Raw genomic sequence first — 17,072 nt, 5'->3', positions numbered from 1 at the left:
TTCCATATGGAGCCGCCTCCTCCCTGGAACACTTAAGGGGGGGCTAAGCACGCACATGCTCTGGGGCACCCTGGCTACACGCTACTCCTCTGCCAGGGACAACTGCAAGTATTTGCCCCCCAGGCTAAAAGTTGCCAGCCAGCCCCTGTGTGTTGTCCAATGCAGAATCGGTTAATCTGCGTACCATCAGCCGGCTGCAGTGACCCATGGGGTCGAGCATCCGGCCTCTGCAGTTTAGTGGAAGAGGCCAGGAAATCTCCGTCAGCTTCTTCCCTTCCCCGCAACAGCGGCGACACTACTCCGTTTCAAGAAACTTTAGGGAATCGCCGCCCCTCCTCGCCCACAAACGGCAGCAGACTGTCAATCACTGACAGTCTGCTGCCAGTTTGCGTGTGGCCTCGCAGACCCGTTCTGCACATGTGCAGAATGGGTCTGGCGCCTGCGTAGATTCCCAAACATTGGGAATCTGCGTTCAGCAGTGCACGCTGAATCAGGCCCACAGTGCATACACACCATGCCAAATGTTTTTAAAGTACAAAACTGATACATCAGTCCCCAATTGTCCACAATGGTTCATTGGAGATAGTCCTCCTGACATGGAACTGCCCCCACTCCATTAATATAGGCCAGGTATTGCTCCATGACCTCTTTAGCCCACACAGTACCGTTGTTTCCAGAACTCCAATTTCTGACACAGAGTGCTATCTTCTCTGGCTGGTCTGGGTCGTCGGCATAGCTGTCTCTGATGTCCTTTGTTGGGTGGTTTTGCATCCTGAGAAAGTTGTGCAGGACACAGCATGCCAAGACTACCCAATCAATTTTGTCCACACGCAGATGAATCGATTACTCAGGATGCCAAAGGCATTCTTCACAATCCATCAAACCCTGGAAAGCCTGTAAGTATAGAGGCGCTTCTTTTTGGTCAGGCCCCTTTGCGCGTATGGCTTCATTATGTGTTTGTGTAGTGCGAATGCCTCATCAGCCACAAACACAAAGTTTAGGCCATGGTTCATTTCCTCCACAGTCTGCAATTTTAGGGTATTGGAGGTGAGCCTTTCATAGAATACATTTTTTTTTCAAGGATCCACCATCCGAAGCATGGCCATTTTTTCCAACATCAACAAAGATGAACTCGTAGTTGACATTCACCACCGCCATGATAACAATACTAAAAAACCCTTAAAATTGTTGTAATAAGAGCAGCTGTTGGTGGGGTTATGCGGATATGGTTTCCATCAATGGCACCCTGCAGTTTGGGAAATTCCAGCACCTATCAAATTATATATACACACACACATAAATACATATATATGCATATGTACACACATACATATATATATATGATCTGTGAGAATTCAATTCATGATAATGCCTGATCACTGTGTCCAGCAGTGATCGGGACACGTGGGGACATACAGGGGTAGAGTTGTAGCCGGGGAGCCAAGCCGCGGCTGCTGTTTTTTGTCACAGATGCGCCGGGGGATTTAAGGGGGTGGGACTGCCACCGGGGACAGAGTATCAGCCGCGTCTACAAGGAGCCAGGCCACGGCTGCTGCATTTAGTAACAGCCGTGCCGGCGGAGGAGGGGGTGGAAGTGCCACCGGGGACAGAGCAGCAGCCGTGGCTACCAGGAGCAGAGTCACGGCTACTGCTTGTAGTCACAGTCGCGCGGGGGGAGGAGGGGGTGAAGGTGCTGCTGGCTCCCCAGGCCGGGGACAGAGCAGCAGCCGCAGCTACCAGGAGCCGTGGCTGCTGCATCTATAAGGGGAGAAGGGTTCCGCCTCTTGCACGGGCCGTGACACATCAGGGCAGCTGCGCTGAGAGGGGGGTCACGCTGTTGCCACCAATGATCGGGACACACTGAAGGGGCAGCCATGGGTGCAGAGAGACCAGCAGGTGGCTCTGATATAGGTGGCTGCAGGAAGATTAGCTTCCCGCAGCTAATTAGTGGACATTACTCCCTATTCGCATCAGATGCGACCATGTCAGTGAAAGCCCAGTCTGGTATGTTCGCATCTGATGCGACCATGCAGGCAAGTGGTTAAAGCATTATTTTGGATACTAGGAACAGGAAATCACCAGCTTCATTTTGGACATTAGGGGGTAAATTTACTAAAGTTAGAGTTTTTAGAAATGAGTTTTAAAAGTGATGTTGCCCATAGTAACCAATCAGATTCTACTTAACATTTAAATAGCACCTTCTAGAAGATATAGCTAGAATCTGATTGCTTACTATGGGCAACATCACTTTTAAAACTCACTTCTAAAAACTCTCACTTTAGTAATTTTACCACTAGGAATGGGAAATCACCAGCTTTAAAGAATCACTGCTAGCACACCTATAGTAGAAAATTACTGAGGTGGGTCATCTAGACACCCTCAGTTATCTTGGCGCTCGATAGAACACTATTTTGTTATTGAATATTACAATACTCCTAATTCAGTTGATCAAAATTGAAGTACACAGCGCTGCAAAACCTTTATGTCAGTTGCTAGTCTGACAAAAAACTTCACCCAGTGAATAAAAGAAGAAAAGAAGGAGGTACTGCGCTGCTGTGGACTATCTAATTAAAAATACTTGATTGATTTAAGGAAGTACTTGAGCCTCTCTGATGAATAAATATTTAATAAAACACAATAAAAAATAATAACATCTATAAGCAGCTTCTATTATAGATAAGATCGCAATAGTGTCTTTGTTGCAACAACTCTTAAGACCATTCAGATAATTTGTGAAATACAATGTCTCCACTAAAATTCTTGAATCCTTTAGTATAGTCAATTGATAGAATTGATACTCATATGCTCACCACCGCTCTCACATATACGTTGAAAATATCTGGCAGCACTCTTGTGAATAATGTCTGGCTGTTACTTGTAGTGCGCCGGAGCTCGTTGGGATCAATGTACAGCACCGCTCCCAAATATACCTGGATCTTTGGTGGTAGTCTGGTATAGTTCAACCGTCACTTGTTATATGCCGGAGCTCGCCGACAATTGGCGTGTGGCTGCACTGAAGTCCCTCAGCCCGTCTAAGCTGCCAGCTGCTGTAAAGTTCAATCTGATCCGGAGCTCATATGTCAGAGCGCAAAAATGTGACCAGCGGTGAAGTGCGGCAACAATTGGAGAGTTGTAGAACACAGCTCACAATGGATAATTAACCCCTTCGACGCGTTTCGCTCCCCTCTTGGAGCTTTTTCAAGATAGGGGTATTCAGCTCTCATCCCTCCTTTAAATAGGATTGACAATTAGTCAAATAGAATCAGCTGCATTAATTAGTTAGCAATTGCAATAGTTCAGAGAGGCTCAAAAATCTTCATTGTTTTATACTCCTATTGGTGTTGACCCTTAAGGCTCAATTTATATGTTTTACCATACAGTCTAACACTTTCATCTTTTATTATATAGGTACTCATATCTACTTTCTTTAATATTAATAGCAGTAGTATACAATTAATCTACGATACAAACATAAACATACAGAGACATATACACATACAGTCAGGTCCATAAATATTGGGACATTGACCGAATTTTCATATTTTGGCCTCTATTCACCACCACAATGGCTTTGAAATGAAACAAACAAGATGTGCTTAAACTGCAGACTTTCAGATTTAATTTGCGGGTAATTACATCCAAATCAGGTGAACGGTGTAGGAATTACAAGGGTTTCTATATGTGCCTCCCACTTTTTAAGGGGCCAAAAGTAATGGGACAAACTAAACAATCCTAAAATCTAACTTTCACTTTTTAATACTTTGCTGCAAAACCTTTGCAGGCAATTACAGCCTGAAGTCTGGAACGCATAGACATCACCAGACGCTGGGTTTCATCCCTGGTGATGCTCTGTCAGGCCTCTACTGCAAATGTCTTCAGTTCCTGCTTGTTCTTGGGGCATTTTCCCTTCAGTTTTGTCTTCATCAAGTGAAATGCATGCTCAATCGGATTCAGGTCAGGGGATTGACTTGGCCATTGCATAACATTCCACTTTTTAGCCTTAAAAAACTCTTTGGTTGCTTTTGCAGTATGATTCGGGTCATTGTCCATCTGCACTGTGAAGAGCCGTCCAATGAGTTCTGAAGCATTTGACTGAATATGAGCATATAATATGCCCAAAACACTTCAGAATTCATTCTGCTGCTTTCGTCAGCAGTCACATCATCAATAAATACAAGGGAACCAGTTCCATTGGCAGCCATACATGCCCACGCCATGACACTACCACCACAATGCTTCACTGATGAGGTGGTATGTTTTGGATCATGAGCAGTTGCTTTCCTTCTCCATACTCTTCTCTTCCCATAACTCTGGTACAAGTTGATCTTTGTCTCATCTGTCCATAGGATGCTGTTCCAGAACTGTAATGGCTTTTTTAGATGTTGTTTGGCAAACTCTAATCTGGTCTTCCTGTTTTTGTGGCTCACCAATGATTTACATCTTGTTGTGAACCCTCTATATTCACTCTTGTGAAGTCTTCTCTTGATTGTTGACTTTGACACATATACACCTACCTCCTGGAGAGTGTTCTTGATTTGGCCAACTGTTGTGAAGGGGTTTTTCTTCACCAGGGAAATAATTCTTCTGTCATCCACCATAGTTGTTTTCCGTGGACTTCCGGGGCTTTTGTTGTTGCTGAGCTCTCCGGTGCGTTCTTTCTTTTTAAGAATGTTCCAAACAGTTGATTTGGCCACACCTAATGTTTTTGCTATCTCTCTGATGGGTTTGTTTTGATTTTTCAGCCTAATGATGGCTTGCTTCACTGATAGTGACAGCTCTTTGGATCTCATATTGAGAGTCGACAGCAACTGATTCCAAATGCAAATCTCACACCTAGAATCAACTCCAGACCTTTTACCTGCTTGATTGATAATGAAATAACGAGGGAATAGCCCACACCTGTCCATGAAATAGCTTTTTAGTTGATAGTCCCATTACTTTTGGCCCCTTAAAAAGTGGAAGGCACATATAGAAACCGTTGTAATTCCTACACCGTTCACCTGATTTGGATGTCATTACCCTCAAATTAAATCTGAAAGTCTGCAGTTAAAGTACATCTTGTTTGTTTCATTTCAAAGCCATTGTGGTGGTGAATAGAGGCCAAAATATGAAAATTCTGTCAATGTCCCAATATTTATGGACCTGACTGTATATAAGTGAACATATCTCTATCATTCTTTATATATATTCAGTGCTTACTTTTTTAACCTTTTGTACAGACAGAAATCTCCTCATTAAATCTACTCTCCTTTAGTATTCCACATATATTGTTATAGTATATATTTAGCATTTTTATATAAATACATTATACACTTTATCATTATTAGATTAGTAAATTCTTATAATTTTAATTTCTACCAACCAACATTAGCCATATAATTTAAAAAAATTCCTGGATCCTATAATATACTATATACATCATTCCATCACTTTCATTTTATTTATGTCTATCCATCTCAGTAATGATATATTCTCCTAAAAACCCTACACATTAAAAATAATGTTAAACTATATAAAATAAAAACACACATCATATCCAAACACATGCCTCTTCATATCAATCCCAGTGGTCCTATTTATTTTTTATTATTTTGTTATTTTCCAATTCACAACATAGCATCTTGTTCATTCGTGGACTGATTTGAGCTCCATGAAAATCATGTGAAATGGCTATATAATATGAGTTATCTAAAAAGGGAGGGGGAAATATACCTGGATCTTTGGTGGTAGTCTGGTATAGTTCAACCGTCACTTGTTATATGCCGGAGCTCGCCGACAATTGGCGTGTGGCTGCACTGAAGTCCCTCAGCCCGTCTAAGCTGCCAGCTGCTGTAAAGTTCAATCTGATCCGGAGCTCATATGTCAGAGCGCAAAAATGTGACCAGCGGTGAAGTGCGGCAACAATTGGAGAGTTGTAGAACACAGCTCACAATGGATAATTAACCCCTTCGACGCGTTTCGCTCCCCTCTTGGAGCTTTTTCAAGATAGGGGTATTCAGCTCTCATCCCTCCTTTAAATAGGATTGACAATTAGTCAAATAGAATCAGCTGCATTAATTAGTTAGCAATTGCAATAGTTTAGAGAGGCTCAAAAATCTTCATTGTTTTATACTCCTATTGGTGTTGACCCTTAAGGCTCAATTTATATGTTTTACCATACAGTCTAACACTTTCATCTTTTATTATATAGGTACTCATATCTACTTTCTTTAATATTAATAGCAGTAGTATACAATTAATCTACGATACAAACATAAACATACAGAGACATATACACATACAGTCAGGTCCATAAATATTGGGACATTGACCGAATTTTCATATTTTGGCCTCTATTCACCACCACAATGGCTTTGAAATGAAACAAACAAGATGTGCTTAAACTGCAGACTTTCAGATTTAATTTGCGGGTAATTACATCCAAATCAGGTGAACGGTGTAGGAATTACAAGGGTTTCTATATGTGCCTCCCACTTTTTAAGGGGCCAAAAGTAATGGGACAAACTAAACAATCCTAAAATCTAACTTTCACTTTTTAATACTTTGCTGCAAAACCTTTGCAGGCAATTACAGCCTGAAGTCTGGAACGCATAGACATCACCAGACGCTGGGTTTCATCCCTGGTGATGCTCTGTCAGGCCTCTACTGCAAATGTCTTCAGTTCCTGCTTGTTCTTGGGGCATTTTCCCTTCAGTTTTGTCTTCATCAAGTGAAATGCATGCTCAATCGGATTCAGGTCAGGGGATTGACTTGGCCATTGCATAACATTCCACTTTTTAGCCTTAAAAAACTCTTTGGTTGCTTTTGCAGTATGATTCGGGTCATTGTCCATCTGCACTGTGAAGAGCCGTCCAATGAGTTCTGAAGCATTTGACTGAATATGAGCATATAATATGCCCGAAACACTTCAGAATTCATTCTGCTGCTTTCGTCAGCAGTCACATCATCAATAAATACAAGGGAACCAGTTCCATTGGCAGCCATACATGCCCACGCCATGACACTACCACCACAATGCTTCACTGATGAGGTGGTATGTTTTGGATCATGAGCAGTTGCTTTCCTTCTCCATACTCTTCTCTTCCCATAACTCTGGTACAAGTTGATCTTTGTCTCATCTGTCCATAGGATGCTGTTCCAGAACTGTAATGGCTTTTTTAGATGTTGTTTGGCAAACTCTAATCTGGTCTTCCTGTTTTTGTGGCTCACCAATGATTTACATCTTGTTGTGAACCCTCTATATTCACTCTTGTGAAGTCTTCTCTTGATTGTTGACTTTGACACATATACACCTACCTCCTGGAGAGTGTTCTTGATTTGGCCAACTGTTGTGAAGGGGTTTTTCTTCACCAGGGAAATAATTCTTCTGTCATCCACCATAGTTGTTTTCCGTGGACTTCCGGGGCTTTTGTTGTTGCTGAGCTCTCCGGTGCGTTCTTTCTTTTTAAGAATGTTCCAAACAGTTGATTTGGCCACACCTAATGTTTTTGCTATCTCTCTGATGGGTTTGTTTTGATTTTTCAGCCTAATGATGGCTTGCTTCACTGATAGTGACAGCTCTTTGGATCTCATATTGAGAGTCGACAGCAACTGATTCCAAATGCAAATCTCACACCTAGAATCAACTCCAGACCTTTTACCTGCTTGATTGATAATGAAATAACGAGGGAATAGCCCACACCTGTCCATGAAATAGCTTTTTAGTTGATAGTCCCATTACTTTTGGCCCCTTAAAAAGTGGAAGGCACATATAGAAACCGTTGTAATTCCTACACCGTTCACCTGATTTGGATGTCATTACCCTCAAATTAAATCTGAAAGTCTGCAGTTAAAGTACATCTTGTTTGTTTCATTTCAAAGCCATTGTGGTGGTGAATAGAGGCCAAAATATGAAAATTCTGTCAATGTCCCAATATTTATGGACCTGACTGTATATAAGTGAACATATCTCTATCATTCTTTATATATATTCAGTGCTTACTTTTTTAACCTTTTGTACAGACAGAAATCTCCTCATTAAATCTACTCTCCTTTAGTATTCCACATATATTGTTATAGTATATATTTAGCATTTTTATATAAATACATTATACACTTTATCATTATTAGATTAGTAAATTCTTATAATTTTAATTTCTACCAACCAACATTAGCCATATAATTTAAAAAAATTCCTGGATCCTATAATATACTATATACATCATTCCATCACTTTCATTTTATTTATGTCTATCCATCTCAGTAATGATATATTCTCCTAAAAACCCTACACATTAAAAATAATGTTAAACTATATAAAATAAAAACACACATCATATCCAAACACATGCCTCTTCATATCAATCCCAGTGGTCCTATTTATTTTTTATTATTTTGTTATTTTCCAATTCACAACATAGCATCTTGTTCATTCGTGGACTGATTTGAGCTCCATGAAAATCATGTGAAATGGCTATATAATATGAGTTATCTAAAAAGGGAGGGGGAAGAAGGGGGAGGGGGGAAGGGGTGGGATAGAGGAGCTGGATGGGGATGAGAGTCATTATTGAAAAGACTGGAAGGAACTTCTTGGGATGTGGGACCTGTGGTGACATTGTCCACTCACAGTATGCCACTTCCCAAAACATATATCATTCCCCCCACATTGAAAGCTGGGATCCAGTTGAGATTCCATAATACATCAGAGAAGTAAGTCCAAACACAGGGGAGGAGTTTGTCTAGACAGGAATAATCTAAAGCTATATTTAAACCCCTGGGTTGAAGTGTATCCAATTTGAGGATCCAGGAGGATTCCCCTAAGCAAAGTTTCCTGAATCTATCTCCCCCTCTAGTGGTTCCTTCAAAATGTTCAACTATTGTCAACTTCAGTCCCAATGGATCGCTTTTGTGTTTCAGAGCAAAGTGTCTAGACACACTATGACTCTGCAATCCCTTGAGAATATTGCGTCTATGCTCTCTGAACCTAGCTTTGATGGTTCTGGTGGTTCTGCCCACATACTGTAAGTTACATGGGCATTCGAGAACATAGATGCAATAAACCGACTCACAATTCAAAAATTGCACAATAGGATAGACTTGTGCATTTGAACTGGATACTACTTGGGTGCATTTGTTAGAGACGAACCTACATGTGAGACATACCCCTCTATTACATCTATAACACCCAGATGGTCTAGAACTCAGCCACGATTTGTCTGTTGTTGTTTTCAATGGCCTCAGTTCGCTAGGAGCCAAAATATTCTTTATGTTCTGGTTCTTTTTGAAGATATTTGGATTCTCCTGTATACATTGTCCTAAAATTGGATCTTGTTTCAGTATATTATAATTGGCTCTAATTATTATCATAAAGGTTTTGCAGCGCTGTGTACTTCAATTTTGATCAATTGAATTAGGAGTATTGTAATATTCAATAACAAAATAGTGTTCTATCGAGCGCCAGGATAACTGAGGGTGTCTAGATGACCCACCTCAGTAATTAGATAGTCCACAGCAGCGCAGTACCTCCTTCTTTTTTTCACTGCTAGCACACACCTTAATCTGACCTTGTAGCTAAATCTTAAAAAGTAATGTTGAGATATAATTAAGATAGCAAAGAATGTATGCAGCACATATACATGTTAATATGTACATCAATAAAAATGTGTACAATCCATACTCAGTGGCGTAAGTAGGATCTTTGGCATCCAGGGCAAGATGGAAAATGGCGCCCCCCCAAAAAAAAGGGGATTGCTCACATGCCAAAAGGGGTGTGGCCACTGAAAAATGGGGACATGTCAACATGACACACCACCATTTCTTGTCACTCTGGGAACATTCCTTTCCATTCCATATGCATCTTAGTGTCCCCAGTAGTAGTACCCCTTATGCAATGCCCCTAGTAGTAGTGCTCCTTATGCAATGTCCCCAGTAGTACTGCCCCTTATGCAAAGCCTTCTTTAATAGTGCCCTTTATACAGTGCCTTCAGTAGTAGTGCCCCCTATTCACTGCCACCAGTAGTGTCCCCTATGCACAGCCCTCAGTAGTAGTGCCCATTATGCAGTGCCCCCAGTAGTAGTGCCCCTTTTGCAATGTCCCCAGTAGTAGTGCCCTTTATGCAGTGCCCCCAGTAGTTCCCCTTATGCAGTGCACCTTATAAAAGACACACACAACACTATACTTACCTGAATCCCTGCTGCTGCATCCGCTGCCATCCTACTGCTCCTCCTACTCGGCACTATGGGAGAGACGTCATGACGTCTCTCCCTTCACCGACTGCGGTAGTCGGAAGCCGGAGCTCAGGAGTGAAGGGAAGGAGCTGCGGGCGCACACTGATAAAATCTCAACAGGCGCCCGGCAAATGGAGTAGGCAGCGGTGGCGCCTCTCCAGCTCGGCGCCAGCCGTGGGTGCAACAGCCAATAAGAATCTGCCTGTTCTCATTGGCTGCTGCTGGCTGCTACCGGATGTCCACCACGATCGACTGGTCGCGTGTCTGCAGTTGACCAGTCGATCACGGTGGACGTTTTGTATACTACACTGGAACGCACTGTATGGCATGTATGGTACAACCATAGGATGGCATGAAAGGCATAGTTGCCAACTTTCTGGCTGCTCCTTCCGGGAGGGAGCAGCAAGTTCAGCAGGGCAGGGGGCGTGGCCAGAAAAAGAGGGCGTGGCTGGGCAGATGACTTGTTTGTGGGCGTGATGGGGGCGGCTTATGGGATCACGTCATTTTGGCCCCGCCCCTGCTACACAATGCCAATAATACAGGCATTGTGAAGCAGGGGGCAAGGCCAAAATGACACGATTCAGCGTGAATCACATCAGTGCCCCCCGCTGCGGAGGTTTAACAGTTAATTGCGGGTGGGGGGTGGGGGGATCAGCGGCCGCCGGGAGGCTTACCTGCCTTTCCGGGGGGCCGGGAACTGCTCCCGGCGGAATTGGGAGGGTAGGCAACCCTGATGAAAGGGTGTTAGTCTGGGGGCAGTCCCCCGACTTCCTCTGAATTCTTTTGATTTTACAGGTGAAGAGAAGTGGAACTCCCTTTTTTCCTGCAATAAGTACCACCATCAGTATACTGTTACTGCAAACAACAACTCTGTGGTTAAATACTTTATTTTTCTGGCCCATACCAGCTCTAACTAATTACTGATCCAGCATAAAAATTTAACTCACCTGTGTATGATTAAATAAACCCCATAAAACCTGGGTGGTGCATAAGGACTGGAGTTGAGAACCACTGACCTAAATGGACGATCTTATTGCACTGGTGCAGTGATTCTTAACTCCAGTCCTCTATCGCCCCCAACAGGTCATGTTTTGTGGATTTCTTTATTCATTCACAGATGAGTTAATCTATTTTGCAGTAATTATCTCACTTGCTTCCACAAAACATGACTGGTTGGGGATACTTGAGGGTTGAGGTTGAGAACCACTGCTCTAGTGCAAAACCAAAGTGTCTGTATTAAAGAAATATATTACATGTAAAAACATAGCAAGCTGTTCCAATGTTTGGAAACATTTACCACAATTTAATGAAACCATGTCTATTACATGTAATCTTAGTAAAAATATACAACTGTAGCATAGGTTAGGGTCCTGCTGTGTACCTAAGTGTAGTGCTATATTTGTAAATGACACGGATATATCGTACTGCCTTAAGGTGCGTATCCAGTACGATTACAACATTGTCATCGTACAGTCGTTCCTCATCCTGTATAGTGCTTACACTGAATGATATGTCGTTTAGTGCAGGCACCCTCCCTCATCCGCAAACATGCACAATCTGTAGTTATCGGCAGAGTGATCAGCATGTTCAGGCGATGACTGATGTCGGAAATGACAAGCGGGAGCGCGCATCGCTGGTCATTTTCGACATTAAACTGCACGATTAATGAACGATCAGTGAGCGATTGAACGATTACAATGTCGTAATCGTTCAATCACTCACTTTAATTGTCAAGTCTATACGCACCTTTACAAAGAATAGCTGTGAGAATTTAATACATCCTACAATGTGTATTTATTGTATATAGAGTATTTCAAAATGTAATTATCTGGAATATTTTGTTTCAGCCAACTACTGATATTTAAAATGATAAAGCCAAAAATCATTTAAATAGCAACACTGACAGAATGTCATCGCCTTCCATTTCTTCATGTAGTGATGTTTATTCTTGTCTGTAATGTTCCACTCTGATATTCTGTTTAGTTTACAAATTAGCTAAGATTATCTGATCACAGCAGAGAGTTTTGGCAATCTTTTCAATGACAGGTTTATTGGAGATGATCATTTAAGAACTAGGAGAATTTTTGACAGCTGTTATACCTGACAATGTGGGGAAACTTTCTAATTAGGTAAATGTATCTAACAAGCTGACCTCGCCATCTGCTGTCATTTATGATGCTTATGAAGGCATTTTATTGTATGCTAATTCTTTTCCTATCTCAACAATTAAATGCCTATTTTCAGTTCTGGATTCAATACAAATAGTCACTTCAGTCACCCCAGAGGGCCTACAATGACTCATTTTATTAGACATAGTGCAGGAATAAAATGTGGTGTGAAATGATCTATTGGATATGCCTAATAGAGGTTTTCATGTCTGATTTAAATAATTAAGTACAAAGTTTGAGGAGGTGAAGTACAAATCTACTACTGAAAGTTATCATAGTTAGTGAGAAGTTGTTTTAAATTAGGAAAGCAAACGTGTACATGAAAATAAACAGTGATATAAGGTAATAAGGTATTGGTGCATACACACATGGGACGATCGTCAGCGATAACAATATCGCTGAACGATCTCGCGGGTGTGCTGGATGATCAGTATCAATCATCCAGCACAACACCAACGATGGCCAGCGACCCGCGATCAACGATTGCGGGTCCCTATAGTAACCTGGTAGATATTGACCAGTTTGGCCTGCATGCACGGTCGATGGACAATATCTTTATCGCCCACACATCGCAGGTCATTTGTGGGTTGGAGGCACCGAAAAATGCACGATAACGATATGATCGATATCGTTATCGTTCATATCATGCATTTTAATCGTACCGTGTGTACGCACCATATCAAAGACGGTGCAATTCTCCTCAGTAGCAAGGCCGCTGTGACATAGCCCAAGTGATACAGGGGGCATGGAGAAATCCAGGAGGCATGGGCATGCCCACTCTGCTAAAATTATATGGAAAATACTGTGTGCGCAATCCAGATGGCATCTCTCCTCCACAGCTGGCCTGGACCCCCCCCCCCCCCCACCCCTGCATGGCCTCTCACACAAGCACCTTTCTCTTGATGCCCATGCATGCAGTGTAGATATAAAGTAGACTAAAAGAAATGCAGATAACACACTATTTCAATCTATCACTCACAGGTTAACAGAGCAAGTACTGACCTTTAATAATGTATTCAAATAACCAGTGCTTTTTTCTATAAATAAAGGTACCACTACTTAAATATAGTAACTGTCAGATTCAGAGTTTGTATACTACCTGGAACTGGGGCCTCAAGGCAGGACTAACTAGAACTAGAGTGAATGAGATTGAGAGGTTGAATAATACATCTCCTCATTCAGTATTACCTTATATCAGTAGTTCTCAAACTCAGTCCTCAGGACCCCACACAGTTCATGTTTTCCAGGTAACCAGGTAACCTGTGCCTTATAGGATATAGGTCACAGATTCTCAAACTCAGTCCTCAGGACCTCAAATAGTGCATGTTTTCCAGGTCTTCTCCCAGAATCACAAGGGAAATAATTAGCTTCACCTGTGGATCTTTTAAAATGTGTCAGTGAGAAATGACTACACCTGTGCACCTGCTAGATGACCTGGAAAATGTGAACTGTGTGGGGGCCTGAGGACCAAGTTTGAGAACCACTTATCTAAGAGAACAGAGCAAATCTAGGGGGTATATTTACTAAAGTGCGGGTTTTAAGAAGTGGAGATGTTGCCCATAGCAACCAATCAGATTCTACTTCACACTTATCTAGCACCTTCTAGAAGATATAAGCTAGAATCTGATTAGGTGCTATGGGAAACACCTTCACTTCTAAAAACCTGCATTTTACTAATTATACCCCTAGGTCTGCTTATTTATGCTACCTGGCAGTGGCAGCTATACCTTTAACATGTGAGTGCAAATGAGTACTGTTTGGATCAGTCTGTAACACACTATTAATATGTGTGTCTTCAGATGAAAGCTGAGGGAATTAACAGTCAGTGGCAGAATTGAACAGATGGTATAGATGAGAGAGAATGCATTCAGGGGGCTAGGTATAGCAGACTGGATTGATAAATGAATCCTTGCTGCTGAAGGAAACAGCACACTGGTGTAAGGTAGCACTGATGGTAACTCCTAGTTGCAGAATGGTAAGCGCAGCTGCCAGGCCACTGAGAGACTAGTACAGTTGCTAGAGCTCAGGACCTGGGAACCACTTCTTTCACAGTAGACCAGGGGCCAAATGTAACAGGGTGAGAGTTTAAAAAATTTGAGAGTTTATCAGTAAACATTCACACTTTTTATACACGGCCAATGTAATAGAGGGCCTAATTCAGCAAGGATCGCTATTCTGCTAATACTTATAGAGATGTGCGCCGATCCCCGTGTTTTAGTTTTTGATCTGTATCTACCTTGGTTTTGGATCTGGATTGGTTGTGCAAAAAACCTCTCTTCCGTGTTTTGGTTTTGGTTTTGGATCTGGATTTCTTTCTTAAAAAATCATAAAAACAGCTAACATCACATAAAATGGGCCTGTTTTTGTTCCTACAGTATTTTAAATCTCAATAACATTTATTTCCACTCGTTTCCAGACAATTTTCACCACCTCACAGCTCACTATACTGTTTTCATCCAGTTTAGGCACAAAATTTGCACCAAGCTAGCTGGCTGACTAAGCTAAGCAGCAGCATTGGGCAGCACAAACATTTGGCAGTTCAACTTCCAACATGGCACATCAGGAAACAAATGTTTTTATTATTCAAGAGAGGCCCGAGGGAGTTGGAGTATGTATGTAGTTGAAGGCAGGGACAGGAAGGGTTGATTGGTAGTACATTTTATTTAATTTTTTTATTCCAAAGTAAATTTATGAGGGAGAAGTTAAGGGGAGGAGGGGACGCATTTACAAAAAAATATTTTACTCATTCACATCAGTCCTTGCCCCAGAAGAATCCTTGAGCGCCATGCCTGCTGCTGGGAGTGGATTTTCTCATCCCAGAAGGGGACCAGGAAGACTTCTAGTAGTGCTTTCCAAAACAATTGACTGTTAAATAATCCTTTGCAAAGCTTCCACATGAAAAAGCATTTCCCAACCTGTACAGGGACATTTAAGTTAGGTAATGCCTCCAAACTGCTACTTAACCAGCACAGATATGTGGACAAGTGCAATATTTAAGATTAAGCCAGTGCAAATTTACTTTACTAAAGTGAGAGTTTTTAGAAGTGAGTTTTAGAAGTGATGTTGCCCATAGCAACCAATCAGATTCTACTTAACATTTACCTAGCACTTTCTAGAAAATAATAGCTAGATCTGATTGGTTGATATGGGCAAGCAACATCACTTCTAAAACTCACTTCTAAAAACTCTCACTTTAGTAAATTAAACTTACCCCTTAAGGTCTTATGTTGTGTCTTTCTTGAAAATCTTGCACCTGCTTCTGCTGCTAGGAGTGGATTTTCATCCCAGAAGGGGACCAGGAAGAGTGCTACTGCTTTCCAAAACAATTGACTGTTAAATAATCCTTTGCCAAGCTTCCACATGAAAAAGCATTTCCCAACCTGGACATTAAAAAAAAACATAATTATTTATTTATTTATTATTACCAGTTATTTATAAAGCACACACATATTATGTAGCACTTTATTTATCCATTCACATCACTCCCTGCCCCAGTGGAGTTTACAATCTATATTCCCTACCACATGCTCACATTTAGTGTCCTTCAAACTGCTGTTGTACCCACTGTCCACTTGACAAGAGCAGATATGTGGGCAAGGCGGAACAGAGCAGCACATGCAACATTTCAGATTTAAGGTTTAAGCCTTACGTTGTGTCTTTCTTGAGAATTCTAGAGCACCATGCCTGCTGCTGGGAGTGGATTTTCATCCCAGAAGGGATGAAGAAATTGTTTTGTCTTCCCAACTGACACATATCTGAAGAGATGTAAAGAACTACTGGCAGGAAAAAGAGGCAATTTTTACACAAACTGCCTTTGCTTTACTTGAGCTGCCCACCTTCCAGTGTGTACTCAGAAAGAGTTTTCAGCACAGCCAGGAGCCTTGTCAGTGATTGGCCTGAGACTACTTCCCCAAAATGTGATGATGTCGTTCAAAATGAACTACAAATTCTACGAGAAAGACCTTTGCCGTCAATTACATGCAAAAATTACAGAGGCACCTGTAATGGTGGAATTCCAGTGGGGACAAATTAATATTGTGTGAAGAAGATGATGTATGCATCACCGCAGATTATACCATCACCCAAGCCTATATCGTCATCCCATCATGTGTTGTGTATAAATTACAGCTGCGCTCCCTGTTAGATTGGGGATTCATTGTCCACTTTAGTGGATGTGAGCTCCATTTTAATCCACATCACCACACCCCCTACACATCTTCTGACACTGGGCTACAGGAGGAGCAGCTGCACTCTGGTATATGGTTTCATGGAGTTGCCCCTCTGACTCGCTGAAATTCAGGTAGAGGGGTCATGGGTAGGGACACTATAATCAGAGAATGCAGTTTTAGCTGCTTTATTCCATTTTTTAAACCATATCCTTTATTTTCACCTTTTGAAAATGTTTTGCAAATTTCAGCTGAGGCATTTGTGATGTCATGGCTAACGTGCACACACACACGGAATAAAAACACATTGATTGATTGGATTCATTTTTTTTGGCACTAGGGGAGAAGAGCACCCTGAACGAGACAGCAGCCCCTTGATAAACGACACAGGCCAGCACCCCTGTGCAGCTATGTTACAGGTGATAAGTGGGGCTAATGCACACACAGAAAAAAAACACTTGATTGATTGGATTCATTTTTTTTTTTGGCACTTGGGGGGAGTGCACCCTGAACGAGGCAGCAGCCCCTGGTA

At 41.8% G+C, this 17,072-nt stretch overlaps 1 long non-coding RNA gene across 1 annotated transcript; it reads right to left on the bottom strand.

The window, feature by feature from the left end:
- Positions 1-2,638: 2,638 nt before the first annotated feature.
- On the bottom strand, positions 2,639-13,714 carry LOC148538039 (uncharacterized). Its single transcript, XR_015872484.1, has 3 exons — positions 13,563-13,714; positions 5,713-6,011; positions 2,639-3,229 (listed from the first exon to the last, which is right to left on the bottom strand). It is a non-coding gene; the product is annotated as an uncharacterized LOC148538039 (long non-coding RNA).
- Between the last annotated feature and the right edge of the window lie 3,358 nt (positions 13,715-17,072).

The sequence above is a fragment of the Taudactylus pleione genome, unplaced genomic scaffold (assembly GCF_031769625.1).
Source record: "Taudactylus pleione unplaced genomic scaffold, aTauple2 ptg000041l, whole genome shotgun sequence".
In the NCBI taxonomy this organism is placed as follows: domain Eukaryota; kingdom Metazoa; phylum Chordata; class Amphibia; order Anura; family Myobatrachidae; genus Taudactylus; species Taudactylus pleione.
The sequence above is the reverse complement of the archived record's forward strand: the minus strand, read 5'-3'. Positions and strand labels throughout refer to the sequence as shown.